The sequence below is a fragment of the Canis lupus genome, chromosome 27 (assembly GCF_011100685.1).
Source record: "Canis lupus familiaris isolate Mischka breed German Shepherd chromosome 27, alternate assembly UU_Cfam_GSD_1.0, whole genome shotgun sequence".
NCBI lineage: Eukaryota > Metazoa > Chordata > Mammalia > Carnivora > Canidae > Canis > Canis lupus.
This window is the reverse complement of record NC_049248.1, coordinates 11905383-11925394: the sequence shown is the minus strand read 5'-3', so window position 1 is coordinate 11925394 and position 20012 is coordinate 11905383. Positions and strand designations below refer to the sequence as shown.

The following is a 20012-nucleotide window of genomic DNA, read 5'->3' as shown; positions in this document are numbered from 1 at the left end:
AAAGGGCAACATGAACCAGGACGTTGGGAGGAAGTGCTCAGCTTTGCCTGGAAATGTCGGGCCTGAGGTGGGGGGTGGGGTGGGGGAGGGATTTTCTCAGTCAACAAGGCATCTCCAGATTACCTCATTCAAAAAGGTACCCATGGGAACTGTTGTCCAAAGTCATATGAAATCTAGATAGGTGACACCGATGACAGCTTTCTGATCATTCCCAATACTTGTTTCTGGAATTTAATTTTTAAAAAGGTGAGATGTTATCTGATAGGCTGGGGGCAGATGGAAGTGAGGTCAGAGGGGATGGATGCATTAGCTGAGGGCCTTGGGGAAGCTAAGCTCAGGCTGGAGTAATGGGAGCACAGGGGAGAGATCATAGGGGCAGGAAAGTCAGGGTTTGTTGAAAAAATGGAGAGGAGGACTGAAGGAGAGTGAGAAGTTGTTCAACACTCTAGATTTTCTATTTTGGGCACCTGGGTGGCTTTTGGTGCTATTACCCAGGACCATGAGGAGAAATCCATCCCAAATAAAGTTTTTTTTCTTCTAAATAAAGTTTTTGACCAAAAACATGAAATAGATCCACCAGCTTATTTTAAGCATATTAAAAAGGAGAATAATTGGGTCATTTCTATTTGTCTATTTTATAGAAAAAGGCTACACAATGTTACACTTTATTCAGATTACAATTAGAGTGATTATGAATTAGTGTTCTACACCATTACTCAAGTCTTAAAAATTAGAAATTGCTGTAGCAGTATTTGCTATAACTTAACACTATGAGAGATTTAAAAAACTAACAGTCACTGCAAAAAAAAAAAAATTAAAGAACTACTTCAAAGCAAGCAAAGTCAGTACCAATACAGATATTTAAAAAAAATAAATTTAACAAGCAAGGCTAGAGTTTGATAAATTCCATATCTTGTGATCTATTCTTGTGCATTCTTCACTTCTTGAGTCACTCCCCAGATCGGTTTGTATTGTTACTAAAGGATGATTTACACTGTCAGTGTCAAACCAGGCCAGCTGATTGTTGTCACCTGGAGGCAGCCCATCCATGCGTGAGTCCTGGGCATGCCCCAGTCTGGCAGCCCATCAACTGGATAGTCAGCACCAGGGTGGTGGCCACCTATCTCATGCTTCATAGAACTATGAGACAATTGATGGAATATATTTTTTCCCTCCTAATTCTTTGGCTTCAGATTTCCAGTGCTAACTGCTGATTTAGGAGAGGATGGCTTCTGATATATGCCTGGAGAAGTAAGAGAGCAGTGATGATTTCCTTTCTCCCCAAGGGGATGCTTATACTGCGACAAGCCCTCTTCAATGTGACCTGGCTGCATCCTTTCTAAACTTTAGCTTCAGTTTTGAAGCAGAAGGAGTATTTACCTGTCACATGCTTCTAACTGGGTTACCACTTTATTCCAGTCTGCCAGGGACTTTCCCAGTTTTAATAACCAAAGTCCTGCCGACTACGAGTCCTTTTAGTCCCAGGCAAATCGGGACTGTACGTCATCCTAGATGTACTTGAAGTGCAAGAGTGCTTGGTGTGTGCACAGAACATTCTTAGCAGCCTTGGGTAGGCAATGCAATTGCTGGAACACAGCGTAGCTCTTAAGTCTTATCTGCCCTGAAAGAGGTACATGGGGTCTGGGAGGCAGCAGGGAGGATCCAGGGTGGCTTTGTGTGTTGTAGGGATGGGGATTGAGGTCACCCCAGGGCAAAAACACACAGGGCAGACCAGAGGGGCTTCGAGCAAAGCTATGGCTGGGCTGCAAGTTGGTCCTGTCACCTCTCTGGGGGGCTGAGCCAAGCCTCCCCTACTCTACTTTCCTGAGCACCTAACCGAATGGAGAAATTGCATGGAGAAATCCAAGAAGACAGAGCAAAAGGTCAGGCTGGGCTCTCCATCCCTCAGACCACAGCAGCTCAGATGCAGGAGCTTCCTGGGAGCATTGCTGCCCCCGGTATGCTCCCCAGCACGAGAGGCCACGTACTGCTGCAGGAAGATGGGGAAACAAGATAGGCAGAGCCACAGTTTTCTATGAAAATGTTAGGTAAGAAGACAAAGTGACTGTGGGTATCCTGAGACGATGGTGGGCATCAGATTTTTGTCTGTCTTCTCCTGCCTTCCCTGCATTTACACACACACTCACTGGGGAGGGATGCAGAATGGGGAAATTTTGCCTCTCTTCACTTCCTGTATGAAGCATAAGAAAATCTTTGGCAAATCGAACCCTAAATTTATTGCTCAGCTGAAATCCAGCAGCCCCCATGGCACCCCTCTCCTCCCTGCACCTCCCAAAGGTTAACTAGTTCCCACAGGGTGCAAAAAAGGGGTTATTGAAAACAGCAGGGTTTTTTTTTTTTTTTTTCCTTAACTTCAGCACTTCTGGTAAATCTCTGATCCAGCATCTAGTGGTTAACCACTGATACAGGAAATGACATTTAACGTTTTTATCACTCAGCCAGAAATGGAAGAACAAGGCAAGTCTGTGTTTAGGGAAGATGGATGGTTGCCCACCACCTTCATCTTAAAGGCACACCATCTCTTTTTCTGATTGCCTTGGTGGTTGGTGGCTCACTTCCCCCTCGGCCTCGGCTTTGCTGACAATGAAGCAGGCATGGCCGAAGAGTCACAGCCTTGCTGCCAGAGGATGGGGATCCAAACGTTGCCAGCTACGAAAAGGATTCTGGGAAGCAACAGGTTCCTCTTTTCCACGAGCCGTTGCATGTGGGGACAGCAGGCAGGAAATGAGTGTGGATGCCCCAGGTCCCAGGCGTTGGAACCGCAGCATCAGCCCAGGGTGAGGCTGGGCCTGGGGCCACCCAGTCAAGGTGAGACTTTCAACAAAGCCCCTGTCCGGTGGTGCTAAGTGGAGGACAGTCCGCAAAGGGTCATTAACCCCTTTCGAGACAATCAGCAAAGCAAGAGTGTTGAACACCACAAACCACAGTGAGAGAAATGACATTTGGTTTCACTTGTAGTTTCCCTCGGTCACTGGGTTCTTCTCCATTTCTTGTCGCCCTTTTGCGATGAGGGGTTTTCAGTGCAGCTGCTAAGGGGACTCCTTGGAAGAGCATGAATGCCAGCAGCCACGACGACAGGAAGCACCCACACTGCTGGGTGGTACTGGATTCATGGTCCTTACACGCTCCAGGCCTGCAGGTGCTAAGTGCTATAGCCAGCCAGCTCCCACTGTGGGTTGCCAAAGCCATTTACTAGGAAGCCCCAAGCTCCGCCTTCTTGCCCAGGCTCCACCACACCCACTGGCCAGAGAGAATCAGGAGGCTGAGGCATCTAACCCTGGACGCCCTGGTTGGGGTGGGAGGGATCCAGTCAGTGCATTGCTGGCAAACACGGCTGTATCCCCCTATTAATCAGGGCCTGAATTCTCTGATAAAATTCCCCAGGTCCCTTCCTTCTCTTACTAAAAACTAGCATGATCTTGTTTTTCTGAAGAGAGTCACTGGGTGCAAAATTCTCTTGCTCTCTGCTGCCCTCCTACAAATGCATCTCCATCAACACTAGGAGGCAGGGTGGTAGAGTGGGTGAGTTCTGTTCCAGGGGGCAGCAAAGTTGGTCGGCTGCACATTATCCGCCAGGGAACTGACTGGAGTCACTTGCATTTTTGCTCTGCATTTTTCTGGAAGGCATTGAAGCGAGGACCCCTCACAGCCTCTGGGAGCCTCAGTTTATCCATCTTGGCATTTGCTGTGAAGAGGTAATGAAACCTAAAGAGCTCTGAAAATAAACATGTCCTTCCAAATGTCTACTGTCCTCCATGCAGAGAAATAAGCTGCTGTGTGGCATGAGATGTGTTCAGGTAACAAATACTGCACATCATTTTCTGTGCAGGGCACCAGTCTGACATGTTCTCTGAGCTCAAGGAATTAGTCTACTCAGTGGTGCTCATCTCTGGCCACCAGCTAGAATCATAAGCAGGAACTTACAGAACACCAGTGTGCAGACCCACCTGAAGAGCCTCTTGTTTAATGAGCACTCTCACATTTTTTTATAAGGTTCCTTGGTGATTCTATGTGCAGATTAAACAACCACTGATCTAGTTGGAGGTATGGATAAGTTAAATCAACAAGCACTATATGCCCTGATTTTGGCAAACACAAGTTGCTATGGGAGTATGTAGGCAGGGGCCCTTCCCCAGCCTAGAAAGTGCTGGGGAGACTTTGTGAAGTAGGAAGCCTCACAGCTCAGACTTCAAGAGCAGGAATTAAGCAGGAGACTCTGGACCAAGGGCCTGAGGGGAGGGCAGGGGAGGATATGAGGATTTCCAGGGAGAGTGAGAAGCATTTTCCAGGTCCAGGGGTGAAAAAGAACAAGACACTCATGTGGGATTGCAAGTAGTTCAACATGGCTGGAAAAAGCCTGGTAGGAAGCCCAGTGATAAAGCCAGAGATGAGGCCAGCACCAGAACATGAAAGGTATCGAAGGCAATATTAAGAACTTTGGACTTTATCCTGAGGGAGAGAGGGAGTTAATGAAGAGTTATAATGAGAGAAGGGACTGTGATCCATTTTGCACAGAACCAGACAGGTGAATCAGCTGTGGTTGTGTGAGTACCAGAATCTGATTGTGTGAACACCAGGTAGGAAGGTAACCAGACGGAGGTAGGAAGGAAGTTAGAATATGCTTCAGTGAGAGCTTCCTAAACTACATTAGTGGTTATGGGGATAGCAAGAGGTGGGTAGATTTGGGAGACATTTCAACACAGAATCATTTCAATGTGGGGAGTAAAGTGCGACAATGAGCAAGGATAACTTCCAGGTTTTTGTCAAGGGCAATGGAATAGATGGTGGTGCTATTCCCTGGGCTGGCCCTGTGGGAGGTTCCCTGTGCAAGTGAGGAGGATTAGCCCTGCCAGCTGCTCACATAGAGTACTAGAAGTTAGCCAGGACTGGATAGGCCTCTGTTGGCAGCTCTGGGGCCTACTCAAGTCTCCCATGGGTGGCTCAGAGCTCCTGGAAGCATCAGGGGAGGGTATGTAGCTCAATGAAAAGAATAGGGTATTTACTGAATTCTTCATAGCTTGCCAGCCTATTCAGATTCTGATGTAACATGTCTCCCTCACCCCTTGCCACCCAACACACATTCGAGATGCTCAATGTCTCAGCTAGACCAACTCCAGATACTGACAAATGATAATAACCACTTTCCATTTTTCTGTGACTTATGACCTCATCTCCATTTTCTCCTTTAAGTGAAATCTTCTGACTCCCATTGACCCATATAAGAGAACTTTTAATGACAGAAATACCTAAAAACATCCTTTGTGATCCAGGCTCCCTCTAGACTCTTTGTCTTCACTCTCCCAGAAACTCTTCACCTTTAAAGACTGCCATTCATTTTTTAATGCACATGATTATGTGTCTCCACTTCCTACAGCCCCTTGATGTCACCCTCTCTTCCCTGCTTTTAGTCAGTTTGGGCTGCTGTAACAAATGACTGTAGACTGGGTGGCTTAATGACTATTTATTTATTTCTCACAGCTCTGGAGGCTGGAAGCCCAGGACTGGGGTGCCAGGATGGTTGGGCTCTGACAAGGACTGTCTTCTAGGTTACAAACTGCGGACGACTCCTTTCTGTGTCCTCACAGAGGGAAAAACAGAGCTCTCTGGGATCCCTTTTACGAAATGTTAATCCCATTCATGATGGTTCCACCCTCAGGACCTAATTACCTTTCAAAGGCCCCACCTCTCAATACCATCACCTTGGGGGGTAGGATTTCAATATAAGAATTTTGCAGGGACACACATACTCAGTATAGACTAAACCCTTCCTCCTGTGACCACTTCCTTTGATTCTCTATCTTCTGATCTCCCTCTCTGTGCCTCTGCCCTCCACTTTTCTTGCTTTTCTTGGACTTCTTTCCTGCCCTACCTGCCATCCTGTTATTCCACAGATATATTGGAAAGTTTGGCAAAGATGTCAGTCAGCTCCTATGACTTTAATCTTGGTTATTAGGGTCACTTAATGTTAAATATGACAGCATAAGGGAAGATGCTTTGTAAATGGTAAATCACCAAATATATGTGAAATGATGATGATAATAACAGGCTTGGGGGGTTTCTGCTTGTTTAAAGCATCAGAGATAATAGTTGAAGAATAATGAGATTTTATCCTTAAGTTCCCCTGAAAATTGAGGATCTACTGTGTTGATCTTTCACAATTCAGATTCTCAATTGAGATGAAATGTTTGTTGGAAGATTCATGTGACGTTTAGTTTGCCACTCCTGCTGTTCTTGTCATTTGTAAGAAAACTTGTTCTGCAGACCATATATGCTTTTGTCTGTTTTTTATTGTTGGCCCTTCTACTTGGAGTTTTTCAATCTATCACACATACATTGAGTATCTTATATTCATTCATTCATTGATTCACTCACTCTGTAATTTATTGAGTCTTACTATGTGGTAGACAATATACCAAATACCAGAGATCTGATGGTGGGCAAATCTGAATAGGATTCATGCCCTCATGAATTTACATCTTAAGTTTGAATGTGGAGAGAAACACAGTAAGATAGTGATACAAATCACTGTTAGTTGCCAGTTTATGCTGAGTGCTATGAAGAAGCCCATAGTGCTATGAGAACAGATAATGGGTAGAGTTGACCTACATTGGGGGAAGACTTCCTCAAGGAAGCCGTACTTCTGCTCAGATCTGGGGGGATGAAGAGGGGTTAATTAAATGAGGCAAGGGGTTTCAGGCAGAGGCAAAGATGTGGGACTGAAAGTGGAGAGTAATAGAGAGTATGTTATAAGCAGCTGGGGATGGGCAGACTGTGTGGGCTCTGTGGGGGTGTTAAGGATTTTGGTTTTGTTTTTAATCTCAAGGATTGGAAATCCTCAGAAAAATTTTAATTGAAATTATGTTAGGTTTGCACAAAGGTAAATAAAAATCTCAGACCTATCCACTATCCTCAAGAAATCTTGGTTTATGGAAGGAACCCAAGGAAGCAAGATATTTTTCTGGGTGAGGAGTGGTCAGAGAAAGCTTCAGAAATGAGGTACTATTTGAGCTGGGTGTTGAAAATAGTTTTCCAGATAATATGAGGTGTGGGAAGGGGTGAGGAAGCAGGGAGAATCAGCACATTTTGGGAAGAAGACATTGCATATGCAAATACCCAGGCCCAGAAGAGTGATACAGATTTGTATAAAGACCAGTCATCTGTTGTGGATGGAACCAGGATGCTTTAGGAATCATTAGGTGTATTTTGCAATATCCCACCTTTCTTTCCTTTTCCGTGTGGTAGCTTTGCACTTTCCACCAGGCTTAGGTTTAGATGTGGCCAATGGAAGTAAGCAGAGGGATGTCTGTTACTTCTGGGTGGAAGATTTAAAAGTTAATTGCCTTCTTTGCTACATTCTCTTTTTCTTTGACCATTTACAATGTTCCAGAGAGTAGATGCTTTCTCAGACTGTGTCCTAATATGAGGCTTACTGTTGACAATGGAGGCCGAGCCACCAGTGATCTGCTAGGGACATAAGGATGAGCAAGAGACAAACCTCTGTTGTAAGCCACTGGGATTTGTGGGCCACTTGCTACTGTATGATAACTTAGTTTATTCTAACTGATATGGGGGCCTTTCAAGAACTGTGAAGGGTCTGAGATTTTATATTGCCTGTAAGCTACCAGCTACCAGCCAGAGTAACATGGATGCTGGCAAAAGACATGAGATTCCTGAGTCAGAGATCAAGGATTTTATTCCTCCCAGAACAACAATCATGAGCTTCATTGTTGCACTGGCTTTCCTTTTTTTTTTTTTTCCCAAGTCCCACTTGGCAATGTAGAGTGCCCCAGATGGAAGTTACACCTGGTGAGTTTGTGTCACAGATGAGGAAATCCAAGTTTAGGAAACTCCAGTCTTTAATAATGGACTGCAAGCCAATTGCCCAACCTTTGTCCTGGAGGGAGATAATTGTCTTTATTGTACTGAAAAGCAAACAAACTTTCTCTCCATTCGGAGGCAATCTCTACCTCTGTTTTCCAAAGCTGCTCTCTACACATTCTTGAAAAGATACCTGAAACAAAATTTGCTAGTCCTTCTGTTTGTAAGAAGTGCAGAAATGTGAGAGACCTATGGAGATTGCCTCTCGACAGTATCTTTGGGTAAGTGGAGGAAAATTAATTTTGGAAGACATTTGGGACCTGATTAGGAAGGATTTCATACTTTGAACTTTGTCTAGTAGGCAATGCGGAGCCATCAAAAGTTCTCAAATGTGATATTGAGAAGAGAGGATGAATCAAAAAAGGAGAATACTAGAATTAGGAGAAAGTTTAGGATTAACTATGTAGGTTTGGAAATTTTAACATCTGAAGGGAGCTAAAGCCACAGGATTGACCTCTACTTGGATAAATTCTATAACCTTCAAATCTCAGATCAAATAACATCTTATTTAGTAGTTTAAAAGAATTATTTTTTCATTGTACTTTAAATTTAAATTTTAGTTTTACTATTATTATTTTTTAAAGATTTACTTATTTATTTGAGAGAGAGAGAGCGAGAGAACGCAAGTCCGGTAAGGGGCAGAGGGAGAGAGAGAATCTTCAGGTAGACTCCTTGCTGAGCACAGAGCCTGTTGTGGGCTATGATCCCAGGACCCTGAGCCAAAACCAAGAATGGACGCTCAACTGACTGAGCCACCCAGGTACCCCTAAAAGAATTATTTTTATTTATTTATTTTTATTTTTATTTTTTAAAAAGATTTATTTATTTATTTATGACAGACATAGAAAGAGAGAGGGAGAGACACAGGAGGAAGGAGAAGCAGGCTCCATGCCGGGAGCTTGACGTGGGACTCGATCCCGGGACTCCAGGATCGCGCCCTGGGCCAAAGGCAGGTGCCAAACTCCTGAGCCACCCAGGGAGCCCTATTTATTTATTTTTAAAATGTTATTTAAATTCAATTTGCCAACATATAGTATAACACCCAGTGTTCATTTCATCACGTTCTCTCCTTAATCCCTGTCACCCAGTTACCCTATCCCCCGACCCACCTCCCAAAGAATTATTTTTTAAAAGCAGAAGATTTTTGTCAAAGAAGTTGAGTGCAGATTTCCAACCGATAAGACAGATGCAAGGAGATGTACTTTGGTTAAAGCAATAATGGGAGTTCTAGAGCCCGGTTCCTTGACCCTCTGCTGTCCCAGCAGACACCCAGTGACTTCTCTGGAGCCCATGGGAGCCACAAACCACACTTTTAAACCACTTTTCTTTTCCCAGTTGGTGCAGGCAGGATTAATTGCTCCTTCCTCTCTATTTTCTCAACAGTTTGATCTTATCACGAGAGCAGCATTTCTCACCTTGACACATGTTTGTGGAGAGCATCTGTAGTCCTCATCTCTGTATCTCCCAGTGCCCAGCACAGTGTCCCACAGAACATCCCACTGGCAGGCTCTCAACCAGGGTTTGCTGAATATAATTGGATTGATGTTAAAAACACATTGATGGAACAGAGAAATTAGAACTAAAGTTTTGGGTTAAAGCTTTGCATTTTAAATTTGATTAAATATTATAGACAATTCCTTGAGTTCTAACCCCAGGTAAATAAGAACCAAGGAAATAATGAAATAAAAGGATAACAATTTCTGTAGTAAAACAATTTTAGTTTTGGTTGGTTTTAGTTTGTCTAATGTACCAACAAATGCTTATTCAAGGCACGAAGAGCTTTTTCTTACAAAGGAGACCATAGTCCAAATAAATAACATCCTCCACATTAGACTGAGAAGATTGCCAGACCTGCCCCAAGTTTGTGAGTTCACCTGCGTTTTCAATAGGCAGGAAGGGAAGCCCTGTGTTTACTCTGCTAACATGTGCCAGCAGAATATTTACATCTGAAAAAACTGAATAATTAAAAAAAAGTTGAATAAGTTCTCTCTAGCTTTTATACCTGTGGAGTTCACAGGTGATGTGGTGAGCACAGCAGTCCCTGGAATCTGAGTACTCTGTATTTCACGGGCTCTATAGCTGTTAGTGAACAAATCCATATGACTTTCCGGTAGAATTTCCATTCTACCATGCTCTGGTTCTGTCCTGGCCATGCTCTGTCTGTCAGAAAGAAGGTTGGCCCTGAGTTCAAGTAAGAGGGAGGGAGGGACAAACCCAAGATCCCACTGTGAGGATGGATCCAGGGTTTGCAGGGCTGAAACTTTGACTATTTTTGGAGTAAATTTTGAGTAAAAGAATGCAAAATTAAGAATGAAAAGTGAGGGGATCCCTGGGTGGCGCAGTGGTTTGGCGCCTGCCTTTGGCCCAGGGCGTGATCCTGGAGACCCGGGATCGAATCCCACGTCGGGCTCCCGGTGCATGGAGCCTGCTTCTCCCTCTGCCTGTGTCTCTGCCTCTCTCTCTCTCTGTGACTATCATAAATAAATAAAAATTAAAAAAAAAAAAAGAATGAAAAGTGAATATTTGTTTAGAATGAGAATAGAAATCATCAAAATATTTTTAGTAACTCTTGCCTTTATAATTCTATTTAAACATTTATTTTTGCTATATATCCTGTGTTTTCACCTAACAACAGTTTTGTGATATTTTCTACAGAGTAAACAGGAAGATTATTTGGTCTTTTATCTAGCACAGTTAATGAAAGAATTTATTTTTATTACTGATCACTTAGAAAAATTTCTTCCAGCTTCACAACTTGTGATTAGTAAAGCCAAGAAAATGTTTAGCATTGCTGAAATTGGCAAATCACTATCATGTTTCTTTCATATAGGAGCTGGAAGATTTCAGGGCATTTGAGATTTTCTTGTAAGTTTCCATCTTAGATACTCTTTGAATTGATCACATCCATGTCCTCATTTTTCTGGTACATTATTAATTTTATGTCATCATCATCCATGCCAGTATCCTGTGTCAAATCAGCAAGAAATTTAAATGTATTCTCAGTATATTCCTATGATTCACTTTTCCTCATTAATTGGATTATCAAATGATCCAAGAGCTTATTACTTATCATTACTTCTACTTGAATGTACCCCTTCTCTTCCTCTTAGTGAATTATTGCCTTTTATATGATCTCATTTTATTTATTTTTTTGTTACAATTGCTTGCTTATTGATGTTAGGGTAATATCTGTTGATTTTATTATTCATCTTTATTGTTTTTATTTTACATTTCATTATTGTTTTAATCTGAATACTCTCATAGCTCTTTAATAAATAGACATTAAACTTTAATCATAAGGCTATAATTTCTCATTTGTTTTATTGCATCATTACAAAACTTCTTGGATGTTGGAGACAGACAGGAAACAAGTTGGATTATGATCTTAACCCAGCACCCAGAATGAGCCAGCATGGACCTTGGGAGGGTGAGGTGGGAGTTTGGTGGATGTTACTTGTGAACATAAAGACTTAATGCAGGTGGGGGCAGTTAATTTGGGTTGGAATTGCTGCTAACTTGTCAAAGCAACCCAGGGAAAGGGAACATTAGGATGGGAAACCGAGATGAGGATGTCAGAACAGAAGCAAGGTAGATTCTCCTTAAAGAGTAACAAGGATGCTTTGAACAAGAGGCAAATACTATGGAAAAGGCTGGCCATTCAGGAAGCCATGAGGGAATACTAGAGGCTGAAGGTAGATGGTTAGGCTGGAGTATATTCAGAATGGGAGCAGGACCAGGATTCCTCCAGCAGTTGCGAGTGGGCCTGACAGCATTGCAGTCAGTGTAGTCTTGTAGTCAGCATCAGGCTGGTGAGGTTCTTCTTTGGGAGCCCCAGGTAAGAGAAAAGTCCTCCCTTCTTCATGAGGCCATGAGTCATGTGGAATCTTAGATTCTTCCCTGAGCCCTAATGGGCTGGATTTTTCTTTCTTTTTTCTTTTCTATATTCTTTTTCTGGGGTGGGGGTGATGTGCGGTGAGGTTAGGGGAGTGACGGGTAGGTGCCGGGCCATGTGAAGGTGGACTTGAGTGAAGGCATGTTAATTTCCTTTCCTTCCTTTGCTTTTACTTTCCTTCCTTTATTTGTCCTTGCTGTCTTTCTTTCTTTTTTTTCTTTTCTTTTCTTTTCCTTTCTTCTTTTCTTTTCTCTTTCTTTTCTCTCTCTTTCTTTCTTGCTTTTTAAGATATTATTTATTTATTCATGGGAGATACAAAGAGACAGGGACATTGACAGAGGGAGAAGCAGCTTCCTGTACAGAGTCCAATGTGAGACTCGATCCCAGGACCCTGGGACCATGACTTGAGCCAAAGACAGATGCTCAACCACTGAGTCACCCAGGTGCCTCTCTTTTTCTTTGTTTTTAAAATATTTTTTAAATTTATTTATTTGAGCAGGGGGGTGGGTAGTGGGGGGTGAGAGAAGATGAGCAGAAGGGGAGGGAGAGGATACCTAGGAGACTCCATGCTAAGGGCAGAGCCTGACATGGAGCTCTATCTCACCACCCTGAAACCCTGCCTGACCTGACTAGAAACCAAGAGTTAGCCGCTTAACCATCTGAGCCATCCAGGTACCCCTGGGCTGGGGTTTTCTAAACCAGATTGAAATACTTTGGAAAGAAGCAACAGTGTATAATTGACCAAGACTATTGGAGTCAGAAAGATGTGGGTTTGAATCCTGGCCATGTAACCTCTTAACTCCCCCTCTGCAAAAATGGGAGTAATAGTACACATTTTGGGGGTAGATATTAGATAAACCTTATAAAATAATATCATGGTAAGCATAATAAATTCCATAGTTGAATAATCTAGAATATATGTGATTGTTAAAAATGTTATAGTTTTTTTTTTTTTAAAAAGAATTTATTTATTTATTTGTGAGAAAGAGTACAAGCAAGGTGGGGAGGGCCTGAGTAGGGAGCCCAACTTGGGGCTCGATCCCAGGATGCCAGGACCACAACCTGAGCTGAAGGCAGGTATTTAACCAATTGAGCCACCCAGGTGCCCCTAAAAATGTTACAATTTTTAAAAATAGGATATATCTTAATACTTTTGCTGTATTTTCATTAAATTAATTATTATTTCCTAAATGAAAAGAATGACAGAAGATTGACTTATCTCAGATAGGTCTTAGAATTCTGAATTTCTGCCTTGGCCTATTTGCTTGTACTGTCAATGCTGTTACACACAGAGACACGCACGCGCACACACACACTTTAGTGGACATCATTAAAAAGTAGAGCCAGAGTCCTTGACCTAATTCTAGAGTTTAAGAAAATAACTAAGTTCTGATTCCCTCAACTTTAAAAAATTTTTTTAAACAAGTAGACCTATGTTACTTATGCGATGATTCCTGATTTTGGAAAGGAGTCTGTTTTAGTTATTGGTGTGTTGCTGCTCATCAGCTCTAATTTCTCAGATTTTTTTGTTAATATTGCTTTATTTTCTTTTATGCCATTATTTGGATTTATTCTTTTCATGTGCTCTCATGTAATGTAATCACATATTCAGCTGCAAGACATCAAGTGCTCCATCCTCTCATGAGGGAGAGGTGAGTTGACTCCTCCAGAGCATGTTCTCCTGTAATTAAAGCCAGTAAGTTGCATTGGGACCCTTTTGTCCTCTTATGCATCCTCACCTGCCACCTTTCCAGTGTGTGTGAGATTTAAGTTCTGTTTGTGATAGTCTTATCTTGAGAAAGTATGGAAAAAGGAGCATAAGTATCTGTTTGGGAGATTAGACCAAGTTACATAGACCAGGAATTTTTCCACAGAATATTATTAGACTTTAGCCCTTGGAGAAAGGTGAAGGAAAAGCCATCCTGATCATGTCTCTCATAGATAAGAAGTCCAGTTTGGTTTTGAAATCAGTGGTGACTCATTTAGCAGTTATTTTGTCCTACTTATAGAGACCTGGCTCCACCAAAAATTCTCTTCCTGGAGGCACAGGAACTTCAGTATAAGAAATGAGTGTATCCAATAACAATTAGTTCTCAATGCCTGTGTTTGGATCCTATGAAGGAGCCAGCCGATGAAAGGTCAGTCCCTTTTCTGATATCATGATCATGGAGAGCGGGACCCTCCAGAGGTTGGCCATCTCCTAGCCAACATGATGGTGTGAAACCGTCCTGAGAATTGTGAGCCCTGGGTAGAGTGAATGCTTTGGTGCCCGTCTTATTTGGTTGGATGATACTTTAAGACCCAACCTGATATTTATAAACTCTTCCATAAAAAGAAGGCAAGCAAAAGAAAGAAAGAGAGAGAAAGAAAGCAAGAAGAAAGAAAGGAAACAGTGGCCTGTCAATGGCCAAGTCATAACTTCAGATGGGTCATTAGCATCTTTCATGCTTCATGTATCCTGATCAAGGAATACTAGATTAGAAGAACATTTTGCATTGTGTCCTGAGTTGAAGAGTATGATAATACCTTTTCTATATTTTCTCTTTTTTATTTGCAACCCTGAATATCCTGTCTTTTTTAAGTGGCTGGTGCAGACTGGCCAATTTAATTAAACCACACAGGAGGACTAGGGAGGATTTGGATAAGCCATTGTACAATGGTGTGTCATTGTCACCATGGGGGCCATATGAGAATGTGGATGACTCATAGCAAAACTCTGTGTATGACCGGGAAGAACAAACTTCCTGCCAATGATGGATTGACTGAATACTCTCTGAATATTGAGAGATGCATTATAATTAATAAGGACAAAATTAAAATGACAGTAAACAACACATTTGACTTCCCACCAAGATTTCTTGTCCAGGAAAATAATATCTCTTACAGAGGGCAAACCAGACTGGAAGGAGCCCCTTCCCCAAGTGAGAATGTAACACCTTCCTCAGGGATGTGAATAGTAAGCAGTTTATGGAAATTTTAAATGGAAAAAAGAAACACGTGGCTGTCCTCATATGGACCCATGGCTTTTTGCCATCTCATGTCTTATCAGCGATGCTTCTATTGCAAGTGATAAAAACAATCCGACCCTAAAGGGTGTAAGCAAAAATAATTTATTACTGATACAACAGTCCCAGTCTCCAGGGACTACTTTTACCACATTGCTGTCATCACACTCCCATTCTCTCTGTGCACACCCTGGCTCTGCTTGCCTTCATCAGGCTCCATTCTCAGGGGCTTTCCCTTTGGGGTTGTCATGACTACAAAGCTCCAGGCCTCACTTCTTCCCCCCTTCAACCTTGGGGAGAAAAGACATCAGGTCACTTTCCCAGAAGTCTCAGCAAAAGTCCCATTTCATTTCATTGCCATTGTATCATATGCTCATTGTGGCCAGAGAATAGAATGCTTTGATTGAAGGAGAGGTGGGTCCTCTGACAAAAAGTTGGGACTTTTGGCAGAAGAAGGGAGAATGAATGTTAAGGATGCAAATCACAGTTGTCTATTTGTGAACCCAGAGCCACCAGTTCTAGGCCTTTGTTGTTCTTGGAGATCCTCTGACTTTCTTATCTGGGATAAGTTCAGAACACGTAGGGTAGAAGAGGATGCACGGGCTCTTTCCTGAAGGCTGGTTGGCAGCTGGGCTAATCCAAACTCCTGCTCTTCCCTTCAGCTGACACTGCCTAGAAAAGAAGTTTAGTATGAGCAGCAATTTTATAATGTGCTACATTAAAAAAAGATTTTATTTATTTATTTGGGAGAGAAAGAGAGAAATTATCGGGGGGGGGGGTGAAGGAGAAGTAGACTCCCCACTGAGTGGGGAGCCTGACGTGGGGCCTGATCCCAGGACTCTGGGATCATGACCTGAGCTGAAGGCCAATGCTTAACTGACTGAGCCACCTAGGTGCTCCTGTAATGTGCTTCTGATACATGGGGAGAAGTATGGGTGCAAGGGTTTTCCGGAACTAACAAGCATATAAGAAAAATTGGTTTTAAATGATCTTTCTCTCCCAGTGGGTGCTTAGTGACTCATCAGAGGCTCCCATTTTAGCATCTAACCATTCCTAGACCAGTAAAGTTCTATGCTTTTTCTTTCCTTCAAATCCCTATCCCCAGATGAAAGGCATAGGAGCCACAATATAGTGAATGATTTTATCAAGCAGGAATCTGGCAGTGGTTCTGCTTCCTGGTTGGCTAATAAAAAAGTCTTGGGCCATTTAATTTGGTGATTGCTACAAAGCAGAGGAAAGTGATTTTTGCTCCCTATTCCTGGGAAAGAAACAGAACAATATCGCTGCTTTCCCTGAGTGTTCTGTAGTTTTGAGAGAGGCTTGACCACTTTTAGGCCCACATATATATATTTTTTTCCCACACAAACACTGAGCAGACTTCAACTAGAATTTCTTTTGATTTCTTATCTCTTCGTTAGATTCTTGATGCCAAGTTCCACTTTATGGCAGCTATAAAGACCTTTCTAACTAATGGGCATATGGCAGTTGTTGGCATCTTTAGAAGTGCTACAGGGAAGCACAATAGGCAAACACAGGACACTTTAAATCCTTATCAATTGTACAGCTGTTTGATCCAATGAACGATGGTGGTGCAACCAAGGGGACTGGTGCTAGAAAGGGAGGAGCTAAGATCTTATCTGAATGGTTCTCAAATCTCCATCCCATGTTCACTTTTGGGAACATCCCTTCTTTCTTGCCAAGTATTGACAACTCCTTCTCAGAAAACCGTAACACAGCCTTCCTGGAATTATCAGGCTGTGTGTGATCACATGACTTAGACAGAGATGCTATGTCCAGTGAGCCTCATGATGGAATGACTAGACCATCACTTTTTTTCAAGAAATAAAAGCATAAAAATATCATCTATCAAAAGATCAGCCTGACAATCAGGCTACCTGAGGAAACTTATTAGCCATAAATCATCCCAGAAAAAGATCATTTCATTCTATCACTAATCTTGAGTTTCCATTGCTCCAGAGAGGTAAGAATGCATGGTGCATATTCTTCAGTTTTTAAAATCGTCTATTAAATTCCATTTCCAAAATGAGAAAATTCACACATGTTCTCTATAACTAGTAAAATAATATAAAGAAGGAAAAAAATAAGCATCTCTTTCAATGTCTTTGCATTTATACCTCTGCTCCTCTCAGTAACCGATGATGACCTGCTGTGTAGCTTTTTACAACTTCCCCAAGTTAACATAGGAATATGCTATTCTGACTTTTAAAAACTAAGGATCACACTGTATACCATTCTATGCAACTTGTTTTTCTCACATAATAATTTGCTATGGATATCCCTCCAGATCTAAATAGCCAAGCCACACTTTTTAACAGCTTCATAGTAGTCCACAGTATAAATCTACCAACACTTACTCAATCTCTATTTGATGGATATTCAGGAAGTTTCAAGATTTTCACCTGTAGAAATAATGCTGAAATAAGTATTCTTTTAAGTAGCCCATTATAAACTAGTATTCATCTTCCCCACCTTCACAGGCCCTATTCCTAGAGTGGGGGTTGCTGGGTCAAAGGTTACAAGTATGCAAATTTTTAAAAGCTATGGCTAGGGGCTCCTGGGTGGTTCAGTCGGTAGAGCATATGATTTTGGCTCAGATCATAATCTCGGAGTCCTGGGATCCAATCCCGAGTCTGCCTCCACAGTGGGGAGTCTGCTTTTCCCTCTGCTCATGCTCTCTCTCTCTCAAATAAATAAACAAAATCTTTATTTTTTCATTTTTTCCCTAAGATTTTATTTATTTATTCATGAGAGACACAGAGAGAGAGGCAGAGACATAGTCAGAGAGAGGAGCAGGCTCCCCAATGGGGAGCCTGATTTGGGGCTCGATCCCAGGATCCCAGGAACATAACCTGAGCCAAAGGCAGATACTCAACCACTGTGCCACCCAGGCATCCCTAAATAAAAGCTTTAAAAATAAATAAATAAAAGCTATGGCCAGCTTGCTTTCTAAAAAATGTAGCAATTCCCATTCCAATGGCAATGTGTGAGTGCTTGCTAGCACAGAATATTATAGGTTTTTAATTAAGAAATTAAAAAAATTATCAATCTGAAGGGTGGGAAAAAATGGCATCTCCTTATTACTTGATTTTGCGTTTCCTTTCCTACCAGTGAGGATAAGCATCTTTTCATGTTTATTGGCCATTTGGACTTCCTCTTGTGGGCATTGCCTGTTCTATTGTATTGAGTTGAATATGAATCATTACGGTGTTGCAGATATTTTTCCCAGCTGCCATTTTTCTTCTTATTCACCTTTATTTTGTTTTTAATTTTGTTCCAATTTTATTGAGGAATGATTGATATACTTCACTGTATAAGTTTAAGACATACAACATGATAATTTGATTTACATATATTGTGAAATGTTTGCCCAATTGTTCAGCTAATATCCATCTTCTCATGTATATGCAATAAAAAGAAAATAGAAAAAAGGAAAAACATGTTATCCTTGTGATTAGAACCTATAGGACCTGGCTATTATTTGACTTTGATTTTGTTTACCTTTGTCCTTTGTCAAAAGATATTTTTTATGTCCTAAGTTTATCTCTCTTAAACATTTAAAAACTACCCATGCAATACTAGTTTTTGTAGGGGAAATCCTTAGACATACTAAACCAAAAGAAGAAAATAAAAATCACCCATTGACACACCACTCACAGATAACCACCCATGGATCACTATATTTTGAGGGATCTACCTCTTGACTGTCTTCTATGTCCAACTCACTCCTAGATTTAAAAAATCACCACTGAGAGAGAGGACTCTGAATGGATATAGTGATCAGAAGAGAAAGGGAAATGCAAATATGGGATTCATTTCATAGTTGTATAACACATTTAGGAAGACACATATAGGGGCACCTGAGTGGCTCAGTTGGTTAAGTGTCTAACTTTGGCTCGCGTCATGGTCCCAGGGTCCTGGGATCGAGCCCTACATTAGGCTCCCTGCTCAGTAGACTCTGCTTCTCCCTCTCCCTCTGCCCCCAGCTCATGCTTGCTCTCTCTAGTGCTCTCTCTCTCTCTCTCTCAAACAAACAAAATCTTAAAAAAAAAAGAAAAAAAAAAAGGAAGACATGTATAACAGATGAGGGTGTGAGGGTTGGTACCAATCAGAGGGAACGTTAATTATTCATATTGTCACACCACTGGAGTGGGGGCAGGGTTGATCTAGTCTAGCTGAACTGGGTCTGGGCTGTGCTGTGGTTTTAGTTAGATTCAAGTCACCTTTTCCTCCAGGATTAGAGCAAAAGCAGGACTTTCCTTTCAGAAGTGCTCAGTTTTGGAACACTGGTAGATTCCCATTTCCTTATAGTCTATAATATATAAAATATATATAAAAGCTACCAGCTTTGTGTATGTCTGGGAATCTTCCTTGCTGTCTATTGCTTTGGCTTTCAGTTCCTCAGGAGATCTCTCTTCACCTGGCTTCACTGCCCTGGACAGTGCCCTTGGTGAAGACTCAGTATTTCTCAGGGATTCCTCGGGTCTCCTGTACTTCCCTCAGTCTTCAGAAAGGCCAGTGAAGTCCAGTTGGTAAAGGCTCCCGTGCCTCAGAGGTATTGCTTTCTTTTTCTCCTGTTGTCTCCAGCCTTGAGAAAAGTCTGCCTTGCAGTCAGTGAAGGCCTGTGGAACTTGAGAGGAATTCCTTCCAGCTCTCCAACTGACCTCCAACTTTAGGAGCACATGGCCTTCAGAGCACTTGGTGAGTCTGAGTGTTCCTTGGATGCATTCCCTCAGCTCTCTAGCCCTGCTCTCAGCCTTTAGCAGGCTGCTGCTTTGCCCTTGAAAAGGCTCAGTGCCTTTTCCTGGGGTAGGAAGTGGGGCTGATGCGTGGATCTCTCTTAGGTCTCTTGCCTTGCCCCTAGCTTTTTGCTGACTATCCCCCTCCACTCAGTGAAGGCCTGTGGAGAAGGTAAGTCACCTTGCTCTGTGACTGGAACTTGGTATTCTCATCGGTCAAGTTAGCTCACAAATAGCTAAAAGTTTATAAAAAGTTTGAGAGAGAGTGATGGCAGAGTCCTCCTCTTTACTGTGCCAGCAATGAAAGAAGCCATAGTCTCTTGTTTCCTAGGAAGTGTTTATCACTTTCTGGAATTTACTTTGTTTAGATTTGTGTCCTCAGCTCTCTGATGAGTTTGAAAGCTATCATTAGTGGTTTCTCTAGCTTGTTCTCAGTATTAGTGGAGAATGATGATCTCT

General features: G+C 42.1%; 1 long non-coding RNA gene across 22 annotated transcripts in view; it reads left to right on the top strand.

Annotated features, from left to right (window-relative positions):
- Window positions 1-20012, top strand: part of LOC102151830 — a 67261-nt gene that overhangs the window by 16313 nt on the left and 30936 nt on the right. For 7 of the 22 annotated variants that reach the window (XR_005379866.1, XR_005379867.1, XR_005379865.1 and 4 more), the window contains exons 1-2: window positions 7977-8120; window positions 19402-19515. The exons of 4 other annotated variants lie outside the window; for them this stretch is intronic. This is a non-coding gene — a long non-coding RNA (uncharacterized LOC102151830). 11 more of the 22 variants (XR_005379850.1, XR_005379849.1, XR_005379856.1 and 8 more) reach the window with 4 other exon arrangements.